This window comes from Triturus cristatus, chromosome 5_2 (genome assembly GCF_964204655.1).
Source record: "Triturus cristatus chromosome 5_2, aTriCri1.1, whole genome shotgun sequence".
NCBI lineage: Eukaryota > Metazoa > Chordata > Amphibia > Caudata > Salamandridae > Triturus > Triturus cristatus.
Genome location: NC_140588.1, coordinates 1,049,202,369 through 1,049,220,710, shown reverse-complemented (window position 1 = coordinate 1,049,220,710; position 18,342 = coordinate 1,049,202,369).

Sequence of the window (18,342 nt, the reverse complement as noted above, 5' to 3'; positions counted from 1 at the left end):
ACCCTGTTAGAGACAAAAAAAGCAGCGCTAACCGCGGTTAACGCTGCTTTTTTACGTCTGGCATTTTTCTGACTTAGCCATGATATCCTATGGAAGGAGGATATCATGGCTAAGTTTGCCTGTCCCTATCAACAAGCTAACGTGAGATTATCACTGGCTTTCCAGCGATAATCTCATGTTAGCCACTTAGCGTGAGGATTTTTATCGCTATTGAGATAAGCGTTGCTAAGAGCACGCTATCTAAGCGATAAAAATCAACGCTAGCCGGCGATAATTATCTTAGCGCTAAGTGCGCTTAGAGATAATTATCGCCGGTTGTTGTTGATATGCCCCCAAGTGAGTTCAACCATTAGCACTGAGCCATGTTCTAATCTAGCATTTTCTCGTTTTTTTCACTCATAATTTAACGTTGCGCTTGTCTTTCACGTGGGAGTTGGTTCTTTCACTAGTTCCTTTTTCATCTTCCTTAGTCACAACATCATCGTTTCTGCGTGACCACATTCTCCGGTTTTCCTATCATTCTTCACTCGATCTCTACAAATCCACACTTAAGTACTTTTTTCCTGGCACTGGTGTTTTTAATTATGATACTCCCTGGCTTCGTCTTGAGTAAAGATGCTTACTGGATAACGGGCTTGAACTTCTAGAAACACATGTGAGGTTTTCTAAACTCCTGTTCACGGCAGTCATGACACTAACCTGTTTCTGAGTGCAAATCCTAGCTGTCAAACTGTTAACACAGTGTATTTTCATATTTTGTTGTAGTGTCTATTGCGTTGGACTGTCTTCAGATTTGAATTTGAATCGAAATTTTATCCCCTGAAGAAGAGTTATTAAAACCCGAAATGCATTGGGACTGAGGATATAATTGCAGATGTATTCTTGATCGATTACAATTGTATTTAAGGGCAAACATTAAGAAATCTATGTTTTGTATTAATTCGTCATCCACATGAGTATGAATGTACATTACATGATATTGTTTCATTTTTCAGGTTAGATAACCTGGTTGCAAATGTTACTTGAATATGTTGTATTACATTAAACACTATCCCAAGAAAACTCTTCGAGTTCGTTCAGCTATGCGTTATGTAGGCATGGATCACTCCATCCCTCTTTTCTCAGAAGTTCATTCAAGCCCGGTGTATTCTCTTCAGCCAGAACTAGAAGTGCCCGATTACAAAGAACAAGTGATTAATTTGTAAAATATTAAGTGCAGATGCTCCAATTTATTTAGGAGGTCACACCCATGTCTCCAGTCCCACCCACTTCCTCCACTGGCTCCACCCACTTACTCTATTGGCCCCACCCACATTCTCAGCTGTACATGAAATACCCGATCTGTATTTCAGCAAGGGAGCCTTCCTCAAGTAAGGTTTAGATAGGAGGCCCCCCCACACTCCTGAGAAAATATGAAATCAAAAAGTGCATTTAAAGCACAATTTTGGAATAAATTGGCTACAATGAATAATGCACTGAAAGGGGACATGTGAAATATTCCAGTACTCTAAGTGCCGTTTTGGAGCAAGGGTAATACAAGGGTATATTTGGAAAGATGCTTTGTGTTGTCATTTTTAGCAGAGTATAATTGTGTGCCACACGGTCAAAGATACAACTTTTACATATCTTATGTGAAATACTAAGTCAAAATGTTCTGAAAAAGCTCCAAACAGATACATTGAATAAAATCAAGCAATACACTTGAATGAGCCACTTTTCACTTCCAGTGACCGAAGGGGTTTGGTTCATAATTAGCTGAGTATTCCGTTCAAGCAATTCATTTTGGAGAAACAATTTTAAAAAGATGATTACCAATTGGCCTTGTTACTATTACTCACTCCCCCAGAGCAGTATATGTGTATTTATTAGAAATTCAGAACAGTAAAAAACATGCAACTTAATTGGTATTTCTAAATGTAGTTCTGTTCACAAAGACAAGAAAGAGATAACAAGAGAGGCACACGTTCAAAATAATACTTTGTAACTAAAGATTTATATCATAACATAATGCACAGCATAATGTCATCTCCCAAAAAAGATCTTAGAACCTAGGCCAAAAAAAGAGGTAGTGGCTGGGCAGTTTGAATTGTCATACATATTAGTTCAGAAAGACCACAGTGCCATACAAAATATATAAAGATAAATTAACTAAAAATAAAATATAGGTAAATACGAATAAATACAAATGCACATAAATTAATGTTTTAAAGTAAAAAAAAGAAAAAAGCTATATAAAATACATAGAATACATAAAATAGAATTATAAGTGTAACATCTAAAATATGAAGACACATAAATAATACAGAATATTAAATAAATTGTTGTCTAGATGAAACTAAATCTCAAAGGTGAAGATGATGTTAATGATGGAAGAGGTGCAAAGGAAATGAAGGTGGGATCACTGGAGTGAACCTGGGCACATGGTGACAATTAAGGGACTTGGTCGCAAAAGTGATGAACACCAGGAGCCTGGGAACAAGCTGTTGTAGAAATAGGACGAGATCCATTTTGTTTCTTTGGCAATATTGCCCGGGAGGCTTAGTTATAAATAAAATGGACTAGTAGACTCTGAGAGGAAAATACAAACATAAAAGGAGAAAATAGAGTTGTTACATGCAAAGAACAGAGAGTTGGATTGTCTATTTGTATTTTTAAAATAAATAAATTCACGAAAAATAGACTGCAGAGTGTTGAGTTTATTGAAAGTTAGGTAATAATCAGAGCAAACTGGAAACCAAAACCAACCCGGACAAAAGTGTTCAAATCAGCGGCACCCCGCAGTTGGCCATAACTACAATGGGACCATGGTGGCTTTCATTGGTGGGTCCCATCCCACTCTAACAGTATCCTCCCAGTCTGCAGTCCATTGAGAAAATCTCAGCATGAGTGACTGTCCGCTCTGGCCCTTGTAATGGTGCGTGGGTAACATCAACCACTCTAGGTTTTTGTGCAGAGAGAAAGTTGAGCTAGTGGGTGGTAAATGGATGGAGGGAAGCGGTCAGAAATCAAATTTGTACAATTGTTTTGGGGCAAAGGCTGGGCAGCTCCAGATTCAAACCATTTGGGATAAGACTGGAGGAAGGATAGACAGATGGTAAATTAAAGGGTGAATGATTTGGATGGAACGCGAGTACGGAATGAGTTGCCGAAATGAATTATGGGTGTCTCTTCTGTGGGAGATATAAAGGCAAAGAGATCGAGTTGGCTGGAGTCGGTGCTGCAGAGGAGAAATGGGTTGTATGTGTAAAGGAGGACAAGCAAGTCAGTGAGAAGTTCAGTCAGTGGTTCTAATCTGTGATTGTTTGGACTAGAGGAAAAATAGAATGTCATGCCACTGGCAACTAGACCAGCCACAGACATGTAGTGGGGTGTGGAAGAGTATGGAGAGAAATTTTGAAGGGCATAGCTTCTGAGTGAGAGGTTTGTTGTTTTCTTTTTTTGCAGTTTTATATTGCGTGACCTCGACCAGAAGATATTGTAACGCTTTACATGAGTACCACCAGTTACATTACAAAAGGCGAGCCTAGCTTCAAAAAGTAGAGCCGATCACTACCTCGAAGAGATGAGTGCAACGCTTATGAGGGAATGCAAGTGGAGTTTCCATATGCCTGGATGGAGGTCTCAAGTAACAGAAGACTAGCACAGGTGGCAAGGGTTCATTTAGTGGACCATGGGCAGACATATTATGGGTGCCTGCATGCAAGATGGTGCCTGAAAGTGAAGCAGCATGACTGTAGCAAGTGGTGGGCGTTCTACAGTACCTATCCCAAAGGACTGTAAGAGAGTCAATGTTGAAAAAGAGATGCCTTTTTACGGTTTCAGGTCAGGATTACAAGCTATCCCCACTTGAAAGGTCTATCTCTTTGTTTTACAGAATCTCAGCAGTTCATGTGGGTCTCCGTTGAGCGACTGCTCTATAAACACTATGGTTCCCCATGGGTTTACACCTCAATTTAAGATCCTTCTAGATGTGACTTCCAGAGGATGCCTTGCAGCTGGTCTTTTGTCCTACATGACATGGAAGGTCCAGAACATCACAGTTAGCTGAATGAAGTCAAGTGGGGTCGGGTGTGGCAGTCTTTTCTGGCACCTTTCCTCCCCCACAGCCTCTTTCTCCATGAACTCCTTCAATACCACTCTCCAACAGTGCACCTCATTTTTTTGCTCATCATAAAGCAGTGCAGAGGGTTAATGTGCCTGCTTTAAAGAAAGGGCACTATCCAGATCACAGAACTGAGTGTGAGTGAACTATAAGTAGCACTATAACAAAATTGAATCTTGGGATGCATGTTAGGACTTGGAGTGAAAGATATTGCCTGGGCCTTGTAGGCCAATGTATGTGGGAAGTCAGTTTTTTTTCACAGACAGTGTTTAAACATTGTATGGAGATATCTAGGTCTCATCCCAGCACGAGGTAGGCTGGAAAATTGTCAGTATTTTTTGCTACCTGTCAAAAAAGAGAGTGTTTAGATAGATTCCCACCACTTAGACACAAGAGTGAAATGTGAACCAGTATATGGGGAGTCTCTCACCACCGACAAGAGAGTGGACAATGTGGAGATTGCCTGGGGAGTCTCTCAGCAGCAAGGTGAGAGTGATAAAGGTGGAAGAGTGGCAAGCGATCTTCCTTCACTGAGGAGAGGGCAGCAGGGATGAAAGGTGCTGTGCTGTCTGTGCATAAGTGCATGTCAATACTCCAGTAAGGAAATGTCTGTTTCTGGCAAATCCCATTAAGTGGCATCAAAAGGACACATACATTATAGGTGATTTGCCCAGAATCACAGGATGTATTAAGCCGACGCCGAGACGTGAACCGGGTTCCCCAGTTCGAAGGTCGGGAGATCTTGCCATTATGCCACATCCTCTCGTTCACTGATATGCCATGCTGCGAAGGATCTGGTTTGAGAGAAAGCATGAGGTCAGGGCAACAACTTGATTTGGCCAGATCAAAGGTGCTGAGTATTTGCTAAGGTGGTTATTATTCCTCTTGCCCAATGTTAAATAATTCCTTACTGCGCCTTAATTAATCTGAGGCCTGCTGCTGCAGTGCTCTGCTTGCCTCCTCTTTTAAGTCACTGGCTAGTGGATGCGCAGTATCCTGGGGCGCAGGAGCGTGTAAAAAGTGGGGATGGGCAGGATAATAATAATCTATTTGCAAGTAGCGAGTAGTCACTGTGCTACGTACTATGATTGATGGACCTGTTAGGCTGAGGTAGGGACCTAGCCCAGGCAGTTTCTGGTGGTGTGTGTGACAGTGCCTCGTGATAAGGCAGGCAGCCGTGGTGTGGTGGTGAATTCTAACACGTTTATGCATACACAGGAGTCAGACAACCAAATCCAGCCAAATCAGGGACCCAGCAGTGATGATTTTTTTCACGCAAATGAGAAAACATGTCGCCCATTTGTGTGGGAAATCACCTAATTGGCAGGCAACGCCGATTGACCAGGCATGGATTTACCATGTGATAATATTGGCTCTTTACTGGGAGACAGTGTGAAGTGCAGATATATCACGTGACACATATTGCCACCTCTCCGTGTGAATTGGCAGGAATGTTATAGACCCGCCCCTGAGAAATAAGTGCTGGTGCTAAGCACCAGAAACAACTGGCACAAATTAATCAATCAGTCAAGTGGCTGATAAAGCGCGACTACTCACCCGTAAGGGTCTCAAGGCGCTGGGGTGGGGGAAGGGATTGCTGATCTGTCGCAAGGCACTGTGGTTCAGTCGAAGAGCCAGGTCTTGAGGTCCTTCCTGGATTGGGCTAGTGACGGTGATTGCCTTGGGGGAGAGGCAAGGTGTTCCAGGTCTTTGCTGTGAGGTAGGAGAAGGATCTTCCCCGGCCGTTATCTTGCAGATATGTGGGATATGTGGCTAGGGCCAGTTGAACGAAGCGGAAGTCTCTGGTGGGTGCGTGGAATGAGAGGCGGTGGTTGAGGTATGCAGGTCCCGTGTCATGTAGGGCGTTGTAGGCGTTGTGAGAAGCTTGAAGGTGATCCATATGTTGACTGGGAGTCAGTGGAGGTCTCTCAGATGGGTGGTGATGTGGCTGTGGCGGGAGATGTTGAGGATGAGTCTGGCTGAGGTGTTCTGGATGCTTTGCAGCTTCTTGAGGAGTTTATGAGTGATGCCGGTATAGAGTGCGTTGCCATTGTCGAGTCTGCTGCTGATGAGTGTGTGGGTGACCTTCTTTCTGGACTCGGTGGGGATCCACTTGAAGATCTTTCGGAGCAGGCAGAGCATGTGGAAGCAAGATGATGACATGGCGTTGATCTGGCAGGTCATGGTGAGTGAGGAGTACAAGATGATGCTGAGATTTCTTGCATGATCTGTGGATGAGGGTGGAGTTCCAAGATTTGCAGGCCACCAAGATGAGGGGGTTGAGCCCAAGATGAGGACTTTGGTCTTCTCCGAGTTTAGCTTGAGGCATCTATCCTGGCTTTATCCAGGTGGTGACAGCCTTCATCCTGTCGTAAAAGTTTCTCTTGGCAACTGTGACTTCACTTGTGAGGGAGAGGGTCAGCTGGGTGTGTTCAGCATAGGAGACAATGTTTAGTCCGTGCTTCCTGATGATGGCTGTGAGCGGGCCATGTAGATGTTGAAGAGAGCGGGGCTCAGGGAGGAGCCCTGAGGCACTCCCCAGCTGATTTCTGTGGGATCCGCAATTAAGCACTGCAAAGTACAAACCAGGGCTGGATAAGCTACTCATGTTTGGTTCTGGGACACCTGTCAGCTCTGCTCTGATTCAATCACACATTAACAATGTGAGAAGGTCTACCAGATCACTCCCTGTGTTCCAGAAACCATGTTGCCACTCTCGGCTTCTGTTTAACAAATCAGTGCATTCTGGGAATCTTAGCATTCAATCACTTTAGCTGAGGAACATGGGCAACCCACAACTAGAGGTGGGTGAGCCAACAAATTAACAGGGACAGTCGAGCCAGAGCCGAGCAAAGGGTTTGATTTGGCTTTTAGAACCCATGAACAAGCTGAGCAAGAAATATTTTCCATGCAAATCATGCGACAAACCTTATGTAAAATATAATAAAGTCTCTTCTAAAAAGTGTCTTTTATTTAGCATGCGGAAGCTTTGACATTAATATGTCACATTATATCACTGCACTGAGAGATCCTTGTAAAAAGAGTTAATATGTAACTGTGATCTTAGAATCGTTCCTACTCCTGCCCTGGTGACAATGCCATTACCGACACGTCAGTGTCGGTCCCACCGACATCTGCACATGCAGTCCACCCGCTACATTACCTTCCAGCGAGCGGAGGCCTCGGGCGATGGGACTGCCCGCTGCTGTTCCGACGAGCTCCTTGATCCTATGGATGCTGTCCAGTCCTACTATGGATGCTTTTCAGTTCTACTATGGATGCCTTCCAGTTCTACTATGGAGGCTGTTCAGTTCTTCTATGGATGCCTTCCAGTCCTCCTATGGATGCCTTCCAGTTCTACTATGGATGCCTTCCAGTTCTACTATGGATGCCTTCCAGCTCTACTATGGATGCCTTCCAGTTCTACTATGGATGCTGTCCAGTTCTACTATGGATGCTGTCCAGGTCTACTATGGATGCTGTCCAGTTCTACTATGGATGCCTTCCAGTTCTACTATGGATGCCTTCCAGTTCTACTATGGATGCCTTCCAGTTCTACTATGGATGCCTTCCAGTTCTACTATGGATGCGGTCCAGTTCTACTATGGATGCTGTCCAGTTCTACTATGGATGCCTTCCAGTTCTACTATGGATGCCTTCCAGTTCTACTATGGATGCCGTCCATTCGTCTCCTGCCCACTTGGGAGTTAGACTCAATTGTGATTTTGTATTTTTCTGTATTGCAAGGAACAGGGGTTCACTGACAGCCTTTATGGCATTGACTTTGCATCGCCTTATTCTCACATTTGTAATAAAACCCTTTAGTTATTCCGCTGAGCTAGAACCCACTTATTGAGCGGACCATTCACTGTGCTGACTGTATTTCTGATGTTTTCGACGTGTTGGGAGATGTCTTAACACAGGGAATTATTGCCTCATGGAATTGAGGTTTAACACTGTCTCCAATTCAGTTCCGTACTGTACTGGATTAACGATGGGGTGTCTAAAATTGAGCCTACACATTCCTTGAGCCTACACATTTTATGATCGAATCAGTCTTCTGCAGCAAAATCAATGTGCAAAATTAAACCCTGGTGTCATTTCAGAGATGTTGCGTAATTTCTGTAGCAAAATGGTGCCAATTTTCCAAGTTATTTGAGCATAATGGAAACTTTTGCACAGGTCTAATTAGAACAGTCTGCCTCAGAGTTCACTGGGTGAAGGTAAGCTGCCCCATACGCAGTGGAACGAGTATTAGTGAGGAAGTTTTGAATATGGAATCACTACCAGTTTCTTGTTTATTCTGCATGCACAATACATCAGCAGTAAAGATAAAGACGACCGACTCCGCCCAAGGTTTAACTTTGTCCCATTCCAGTTAAAAGGCAGTGTCGGCCATCTTTGTTATGCGCCCTAACCCAGTGCCAAGCCACATGCCATGATGAGCCTGTGCACTAATAACTTGCAACTCTTATAAACCTGCGACTTCTATTTTATGCTGTAGCTAAGTAGCGTCGTTTTTCAAATCAAGTATGTGTATTAAAGACATACTGCTTTTTAAAGCAATGCTTGTCATTGGCTACTGAGTTCATTAAACGTATTAGACTGCACCATGCGGAACGCAACTTAGGGGCTTATGGCTTAACGTCCATGGAACGCCTCCCTAGAGCAGAGGGAGGCAACGCAGCGATTTGCACTGTCTTGCCTTACTCCATATCTATGATGCCATGTAAAGTGGCTTTGCGTGGCCTCATAAATATGATTTGGTAGCTTGCCACGCCAGAGCATCACAAAAAGTGACGCTACGGCGGCTCAAAGGGCTCATAAATATGCCCCTAATCACTAGTTACGTCCTCTGTGGTTCTTCCCACCCGGGACCTCGGAAGAAATGACCAGTCACACTGACTTCCATGTACCCTTGGCAAACTTCATAGTGCCTAATGCACGTCTTTGGGTTACACAGCGCTTTCCAGACCCAGTAACAAATTGGCGTAGCCAGTACCGCAAGACGGCCAGTTCCCGGGACAGCAGCAGCCATGAGTGTCATCTCCAGCACATGCTCTGCTCTGCTCTTGGCTGGTTGTTCTAGGCCATTTATAGCCAATCCCCGGCCGGAACCTTCCCAGTTCCATCGCACAGAAGTTCTACTTAATGACGGGCTTGGGAGAGAAGCGGAAGGCACAAGCGCCGTTGCCAATGCGGCTTCTTGCCACAGGGAGCTGGCGATCCCCTCGGCCAGTCTGGCCTGTTCGCCTGCTGTTCTGCGCTTTCTTCCTCCTCTAGCAGACAGAGCTTAAACTGCATGTTAATTACAATCCAAGTATGATATTGAAAAAGCCCTCTGACGCGCAAGAGGTGGAAGGCACCCGGGCGCCTCTCGGCGGGCACAAGAGCCCCCTCAGGCCGGCCCTCGCAGGCAGCCAGAGCGGCTACGCGCATCCTGGGAGCGCGCAAACGCAGAAGGACGGGTCCTGTCATTCCCGCGTCTATGGCAGCCCGCAGCTAAGGGCCGCAACAGGGAGGAAGGAGCCAGCATCCTGCCCTTGCAGATGCGCCCTCGTGCGAGACAAGCATTAGCAAATGAAAGTGGTCTGGGAGAGCCAGCATATTCTAAGTGCCCCTTCACTGGCTCAGCTCGACGTTTAAGGACACGCAAATGATTATTTCCCATATGTCTTTGTTAGGACTGATGAGAAATTAAAACATGCCGCTCTAAAGATGTGGTCATTTCACCCTCTATCCTTGAAGCACGTGCCGGATATTTATACAGATACTTGACAGGGTGCTGACCTGTCCTGGGCACTGCCGGCTGGCTGTGGTGGTGGTACTGAGCCACCCAGCCCCTGCAGAGAAGTGCTGATGGCACCAAATGCTGGAAGGACATCTGGACTAACCCATGCATGGGACCGAGGCTCTCTACCAACGGGTGGCACTGGGCCCTCGCCAGCCACTTTGTGGACCGTGCCATGCCACCCTATCCAATCCTTCTCAGCCCTGACCCTCCCTGCCCAGCCTTGACCTCATGCATCTTACGTATGACGTCATCAGAGCTAGCGTTGGCCTTTGCACAGATAGCGCCTAGGCAAAGCCAAACTGGCACCCACCTTTTGTGAAAAAATACTGCGCTCACCTTCTTCTTGTTATGAGGGTAAGTCTGTCACACATCTCCCCTCTGCCAGGGTCAGTGCAAATTATGCGGTGAGGCATGATCTGATTATACAACAGGGTTGACTCATTTAGGCAAATTATGTGGCAAATTATGTGGCATAATGTAGCACATTTTGTCCTAGTATTACCTCGTTATTTTAGCATTGTTACACGATATCACCTTCTGGGCAAAAGTTTTATCTAATTATGATCGTTTTGGCACCCAAACACAGAAATAAGCACCTAAAAGTTGACTAGACGACTTTGTGAAGGGCCTTTCATTGCCCAACAACACGTTGCTGAGTTTTAAGTATTTTTTGATCGGTTTGATCTAGATGTAAACTAATTGGTTCTTGCTAAGATCAGCAGATTATGCAAAAGATGATGGATTGACAAATGCAGAAAATTCATAAAATTATAAGGCAAAAGCTGCAGCCACAAAATCAAACAATTTCAGTGGTCCTGCCTCCTGCCCAAATCTTCATTGCATGAGACATGACCTCACATATTTTGTTTTTACTTTAGACACTCCATCCACTGCTCAGGAAGCGCTGCACTGTGCCTTGAGCACCATTCACAGAGGACTGATGTAATGCACTAAGAGCCTCATTTACGAGGCCCTAGCAGCACTTTTGCACCGCCGGAGCATCACTTATTTGACACTTTGATGGGGCAATGTGCCGCAAAATATTTACAAGGCCACGCAAAGGCACTTTATGTAGATTTTCATGGCCGTATAAATATGGGTGTTGCTGTGGGTGTTCCCATGCAACACCCATGGAATCTGAAGCATTCACACAATTAAGAGGAATCTTAAACCTAGGAATACGTCAGATTTGGACGCCACACCAGGGGTGGCGTTAGGGAGGCACAACGAGGAGAAATATCCTTATTTCTCATTGTTTTTTCCTCTTTCTATTTGTGCTGCATTCTGCATATACATATATACATATAACATAACACTATTATTTAGAAAAAATATTTCACATGTTATTACATTTTTTTATATTTATTAATTTATTAGTATAAAACACATACATATGCATATACACAAAACATAAAAAGATTAACTAATAATATTAAAATAAATTACCAAAAAGAATTTGAAAAAAGTATGTGTATATAAATTATATGAAAAATAATAGAAATGTAAACAAATAAACAAATAATAATATCACATATATTTAAACAATATTAAAACATTGATATACTATTTCTACTGCAATGTATACAACAGTAGGGGAAGCATTGGATTCAGGAGGGGTGAAATGTACTACCCCCACTCTAGTCTGTGCAACAGTAGGGAAAGTGTTGGACACCGGAACAGTAACATTTACTATTCCCACTCCAGTCTGTGCAACAGTAAGGAAAGCGATGAACACCGAAAGGGTAATATTTTCTATTTCCACTCCAATCTGTGCACTGGTAGGGAAAGAGCTGGACTTCAAACAGGTCAAATGTACTATTGCCACTCTGTGCAACAGGAGGGAAAGCGTTGGACACCGGAGGAGTAAAACTTACTATTCCCACTCCAGTCTGTGCAACAGTAAGGAAAGCGATGGACAACGACAGGGTAGCATTTTCTATTTCCACTCCAATCTGTGCAATGGTAGGGAAAGAGCTGGACTCCAAACTGGTAAAATTTACTAGTACCATGCTGTGCAACAGGAGGGAAAGCGTTGGACACCGGAGGAGTAAAGCTTACTATTCCCACTCCAGTCTGTGCAACAGTAGGGAAAGCATTAGGCATAAAGTTAAATACATAAACATAATTAAAAAACAATATTTTTTAGAAGTATATTTTTGTAAACGATATTAACAGAACAGATATTTTTGACAACGATATTAGTTACATTAAAAAACCCAATATTTGTGTGACTCGATATTTTTGATTCAATATTTTGTCCAAATACCCTTTTACTATTCAGTAAGGTTGAAGGTGGGAAAAGAAGCAATTTTCCTTGGTTGCAATAGGACCCATAGCACTCTTGCAAACTCACTGGTAGGCCTGGCTGAGCTTGCGGAGTTACCAGAAAACTCCACCAAATTCCGCAGAGTTCCACATGCGGGCGGAGTATTAGTCACCCCTAATTAACAAATGATTATTGTAGGGCTTGACGCTCTGCCACTCGTCTCCAACGACCGGCATGGTCTGGGTCCAGTGAGAGGTGGACATCTCCCGCACAGACCCCACATTCTTATGCCTCACCTCTGTCCATATCCCTTCATAATCATAAACCTCCATTTATGTTGCGCCAATTATATAAAGCACAGGGAGGGAGTTTTGTAGCCATGAACTACATGGCATTATGGCCACAGGTGACAAATAATTAAATTAAAAAAATAGCACTTACCTATACCGCTGACCATCGGCCGTCGCCTCTTCTTCCTCCGTCCTCCTTTTTGCACTGAGCGGAAAGCACACAGCCTCCCAGAGTACCCTGACCAATCACAAAGCTGCCTTACACCAGTGATGTGATTGGTCTGAGCACCGCGGTTCGTGTAATGCAGCCTGGGTGGAGAACATTGAGAGTGCGCATGACGGTTTGGCCTGTAGGAGACGGGTGGCCGAATCGTCATGCGCACTTTACGTGCTGTCACCGCCCCCAACCCTCCCATCCCCCCGTGAAGCTGGGAGCCCAGCTTCGCCCGCCTGGCTTCAGCTGCAAGCTGAATACAGAAAACAAAATGATAATGACAAACGTTATTATCATTGTATTTTTTGTATTCAGCTAGCAGTAGAAGCAGTGGGCGATGCTCTTCCGCCTTAGAGGAGGAGCCGCCACTGCAAATTAGTGAACACCTAGTTATTGTGCCATAAAAGTACTAAGTTAGCCACCTAAGGGTATCTTCTCTTGTAGTAAACATATCAAGTGATTTGAAAGATGATCTTAGCACTGACGTCATAGTGAGTTAGATTCAACACATCCCATTTTACTTTATAAGAAAAATCCTAAATGTATTTCAGAGCCTAAAACATGAAATGCAATAAGTGAGCAGGGCATGTTAACATAATAACAGATATATGCTGAGAAACTATATTTACACGCAAAATCGTTCTTCATTATTGCCTCAATAAAAATAAACCTACATTCCTCACCCCTCCCCCTCCAGTCTAGACATACATCAGCTGCTTGTAGCAAGAAGCGGAGATCTTCTGCTGATGCACTAAAAAATGTCAACCGCATCTTTATAGAGTCAGCGACTAAAAGCCACAAGAAAGTGCAGTTTAGGGTCCTCAGAAAGAGAATGCGCTGAAGATACATTATTAGAACATTGGAATGTTGGAAGCGCCATTGAAAACAATGGAGTGCTCCGGGCATATAATGGCTGGTATAAGCCTGGAGCACCAACATTCCAATGTTCTGTGAACAAAGGCTTCAGGGAGCCTGAGGGGATTTGAATCCCCTCGCGCTCCCTGAAGGCTTTGTTTAATTTCTTAGAACATTCTGCCCTCTAGTGGTAGAATTTTCTAATAGCCTTATAGCCCTTCGTAGCAGGGCTATACCGGCTTTTAAAGTCCCTCTGCTTTGTTAAAGTCCCTCGCCTCGGCTCAGGCCTTTAACGCTGCAGCGGGCCTTTAATAGCTGGTATAGCCCACTACGGTGGGCTATAAGGCTATATTATGTACTCATTTCTACAGAGGACATGTATTCGCAGTCCTTTATAAACATGCTTGAAAGGATAAAATTGTGCGAATTTTAACTTCAAACACCCAGGTTGGTATTTTAAAGCTCTTCAAAATGTATCTGACAATTTCCATCCAACTGTCTTCATTCCTAATTACTACCCCAGGCCTGTCTTTAGAATTATGCATGGCTCTCTGTATTTCCAGACAATATTAGATTTTGTATCCAGTAGAAATACGTTCCACCTTTTACCATTTTTCTAAACTATGTGGGAGAAGGCAGGACCCTTTAATAACCAATGTAGCTAGTAGTCAGTATGACCAGCAGCTCATAATGTCCTATAAGGTCACCTTCCTTCATGGACAGAGGGGCTTGACTAATGACCAATCAGTGAAGAGATAAATACCCTTTCACCTATCAGCTGCATTCACCAAAGACAATTAGGATTCTAGAATCCTTGTGTTTGAGGACGTCTGGTTGATTTTCTTGGATTTACAAAATGAATACCTTCAACTACATCATTGAACTCATATGGGCTTACGTGATTACAGTGAATGTTCATTTTTCTGTGACTTTTCATAGTCATCGTTCGGGGAAGGACAAAGTTCAGACCCGCATAAAGCTTAGAAAGTTACTCTTCTGGGATACTGGAGCCAAGGTTCTGGCAACAGTAAAGCCCAAGTCTGATAACTTGAGAAACAAAGGCTGTGTTTATACATAAAATCTGATTCTTCAACAAATCCTGTATTAGTGAGTAAGCCCCGACAGAGAACATCCCACGCACAACCGCACTTTTCCAGGAGACTCGGCAGTTTTAATGCATCTGAACACCAGCCATCCCGCAATTCAATCTCCCTCAAGTGCAAATACACACTGGATGGCTTCTTTTGTGATGAGAATTCAACAGTGACTTACCACAAAGCCACACTCTAAAGCTGGACTTCATGCATAGCTTCCAACTTTGCAACTACTGCAGTTCAGTTCCTGAAAACTATATTGACTTTTATGTACGTGAGGAGAAGAGCGGGATCACACATTTAGGAGTATACGGGTATGATATATATATATTTATACACACACTGAAAAAAAACAAAGGTTAAAGTGACGTTATAGTTAGCTGAAAATGTAAAGTAAAAAGTAACATTTGAAACTAAAAAAACACTGAAATTCACCAGTTATAGTTAACTGTAGAAACTGTTACTCGTGCCCCCACCATGGTGTGTTGTCATCAATGATGTAGTTTCTGATGTCATGGTTGATGTTATTAATTTAACTCATTTCATGAGTGACGTAATATGTCAGGAAATAAGCAGTGCTCAGCGAGGGTGTGACATAGTTTCTATTAGTCCACTCCCCCACTGCCGTCCCTTGCTTTCTTTAATATTTTGGGTGCCCCAGATTGGGATGTGGCCTGAGTAATTACCAGTGGCTGAGATTCATTCAAGCATTCCATCCATCACTTTTTTTGATACTTTAGTGTGTCGCCCTAAGTGGGACAGTTTTGCCCAGACGTGAGTCCTGTGCACACTGTGCCACTGGAACTAAGCTGTACCTGGCTGATGAGTCCATAACTAGGGCAAAAGCGGGCCTGAGTTGCTTGTGTTGTGGTGTCGGGGAGGACCTGGCTTGCATATAGCTGGGTCTAAACCAAGTTTGCATGGTGTGCGAAATACCAATAGATTGGGATGCAGCCCAGTGGCTGAGATTAATTCTGGCATTCCATCCATCACTTTTTTGTATACCCACCCAGGGCATCAATAGCCTATATTATTCTCTTAAGGTAGAGCCCACTCCATGGCTGCTGTGACTTTTATTGTGTTGTGAGTGCCCCAATCCCACCTGGGGAAGTCATAACTTTCCTGCACTGGGGGAGGGTGTGGGGAGGCCCAGGCCCTCCGCAGCCCTGCGAGCCCCTTCCAGCACTCTTCCGGGGTGCCAGCAGGTGTCGCCTCCATTGTTTGCTCCCACCTGCCGGGAGCAGCTTTTCTTTCAGCTCTCCTGGTCAGGACCCAGCCTATATTCTCTGCCCAGGATAGCGGAGACAGGGACTCAGATTTATGTTCCCTGCTCGCATTCTACCAGACAGAGAACAACTCAATGTCCAGGGAGATGGGGACTCTGGGACTGAAACAGCTCGGCACCGCCCTTACCCACAACGCAGGACACACCATCACCCCATTTTCGCAGATGGTAACAACATCTGCTTCAGCCACACCACACAACCACCATGGACAGACCACCACTGCGTACACTTCCTCGTCAACAAACCCACGCCTCCCAAACCTGCATCCCGCCCTCCACGAAAAAACTGGAGCAAAGTCACCGTGGAGTAGTGTGGCTCACTGGTTAGAGGCGGCAGACCCGGAAGCAGAGGACGGCCCGGGACCAGGGTTCAATTCCCGACGCGGCAGGGTCGTGGACCTGGGCCAGCGGACCGATAATTCTCGCCTCGGTGCCTACTCTAACCAGGGATCACACTCGGCAACTCTGGGCATTAGCTTGCCTCATCTCCACAACGGCCCCCCACATTCGCCGGGGATGCCTGGTTTCACCTTGGAGATACCCAGGAGGGACCATCTCACAGGGATAGCCAGGACGGGTTCCCCAGCGGTCTACAGCGCCACGACGCCTCGGCAGCAGTGCACTTTACAAAAACAACACATACATACATACACCGAGAAGCAACTAAACTCCGCCCTGAACCGTGATGCCCCCTCCACCTCTACCGATGCCAACTTCGCAGCCAAATAACTCCACAGATGGATCACCAATAGCACAGACGAGCTCGCACCCCTACCCCACCCCGACAAACGTGCCCCAGGAAGGCTGCTTGGTTCAGCCCCGACCTCTAAGAATCCAGACGAAACTGCAGAAAGTCTCGAGAAGAACTGGAGAAACAGCAAAACCTCAAAAGATCGCAAAGCCTGCAAGAGCGCCATGACGGAATACCACCAGCGCATCAGATCCACCAAAATGAACTTCATCCAGAACAAGATCCTTGCCTACTCCAGCAACTCCAAAGAACTTTTCAGCGTCATCCAGGAATTCACTAAACCCCCCAACAAATCCAGGGACATCACCCCCTCCCTAATCTCTGAAACAAGCTCGGCTCCTACTTCCATCTGAATATCAAGGGCCTCTACAACAACTTCAACGACCAGACACCTGACTCCGAAACCACTCCCTCCTCCAGCAATGCGGGCCACCCCACCATCTCCCACTGGACCCCAGTCACCACCGAAGATATCGCATCGACCATGAAAGGCATCCACTCAGGAACCCCCATGGACCCATGCCACCCGCACATCTTCCACAGAGCCACCACCGCCATCGCTCGGGAACTGCGGCACACCATCAATGCCACCTTCGAAACAGGCATCTTTCCCAATGATTGGAAACACGCTGAGGTCAGACCCCTACTCAAGAAGCCCTCAGCAGACCCCACAGACCTCAAGAACTACCACCCATCTCCCTCCTCCCATTCGCTGCCAAAGTCACAGAGAAGACCGCCAACGCCCAACTAACAAAATTCATCGAAGAAGATTCCATCCTCGACCCCTTCAAAAGCGGATTCTGCAGCAACAACAGCACCGAGAACGCTCTACTCGCCAGACGACATCCACACCCTCCTCGACCAAGGACACACCGAAGCCCTTATCCTACTCGACCTCTCTGCAGCGTTCAACAACGTCTCCCACCGCACACTCACCACCAGATTCCTCGACGTCGGCATACAGGGAGCCACCCTCGACTGGCTCCGCTCCTTCCTCACTTACAGAAGCCAAAGAATCAGACTGCCACCCTTCCTCTCCAAACCTACAGAAATCAACTGCAGAGTACCCCAAGGATCGTCGCTCAGCCCCACGCTCTTCAACATCTTAATGGCCCCCCTCGCCACCATCGTCAGACAGCACGGACTCAGCATAGTATCCTACGCCGATGACACCCAGCTCGTCCTCTCCCTCACCAAGGACCCCATCACACCAGACTCAACTTCCAGGAAGAAATGAAAGACATCACATCCTGGATGAGCAGAGGCTGCCTGAAGCTCAACTCGGAGAAGACAGAGGTCCTCATCCTGGGACCCTCCCCCTCTGCATGGGAGAACACCAAGTTGCCCACCGCCCTCGTTAGCCCCTCCACCTCTACGGACCATACCCAAAACCTTGGCATCGTACTTGACTCCTCTTCCTCCGTGGCCCAACAGGTAAATGCTGTTGCCTCCGCCTCCACATTCTCCTACACCCTCCGCATCCTCCGCAAGACCTTCAAATGGATCCTCCCCGAATCAAGGAAGACCGTCACCCATGCACTCATAACCAGCAGACTGGACTACGGAAACGCCCTCAATGCTGGGATCAACAAGTCTCTGCACCGCAAACTCTAGACCATACAAAACACCGCAGCAAGACTCGTCCTCAGCATCCCTCAACACAGACACATTACCCAACACCTGTGTAACAT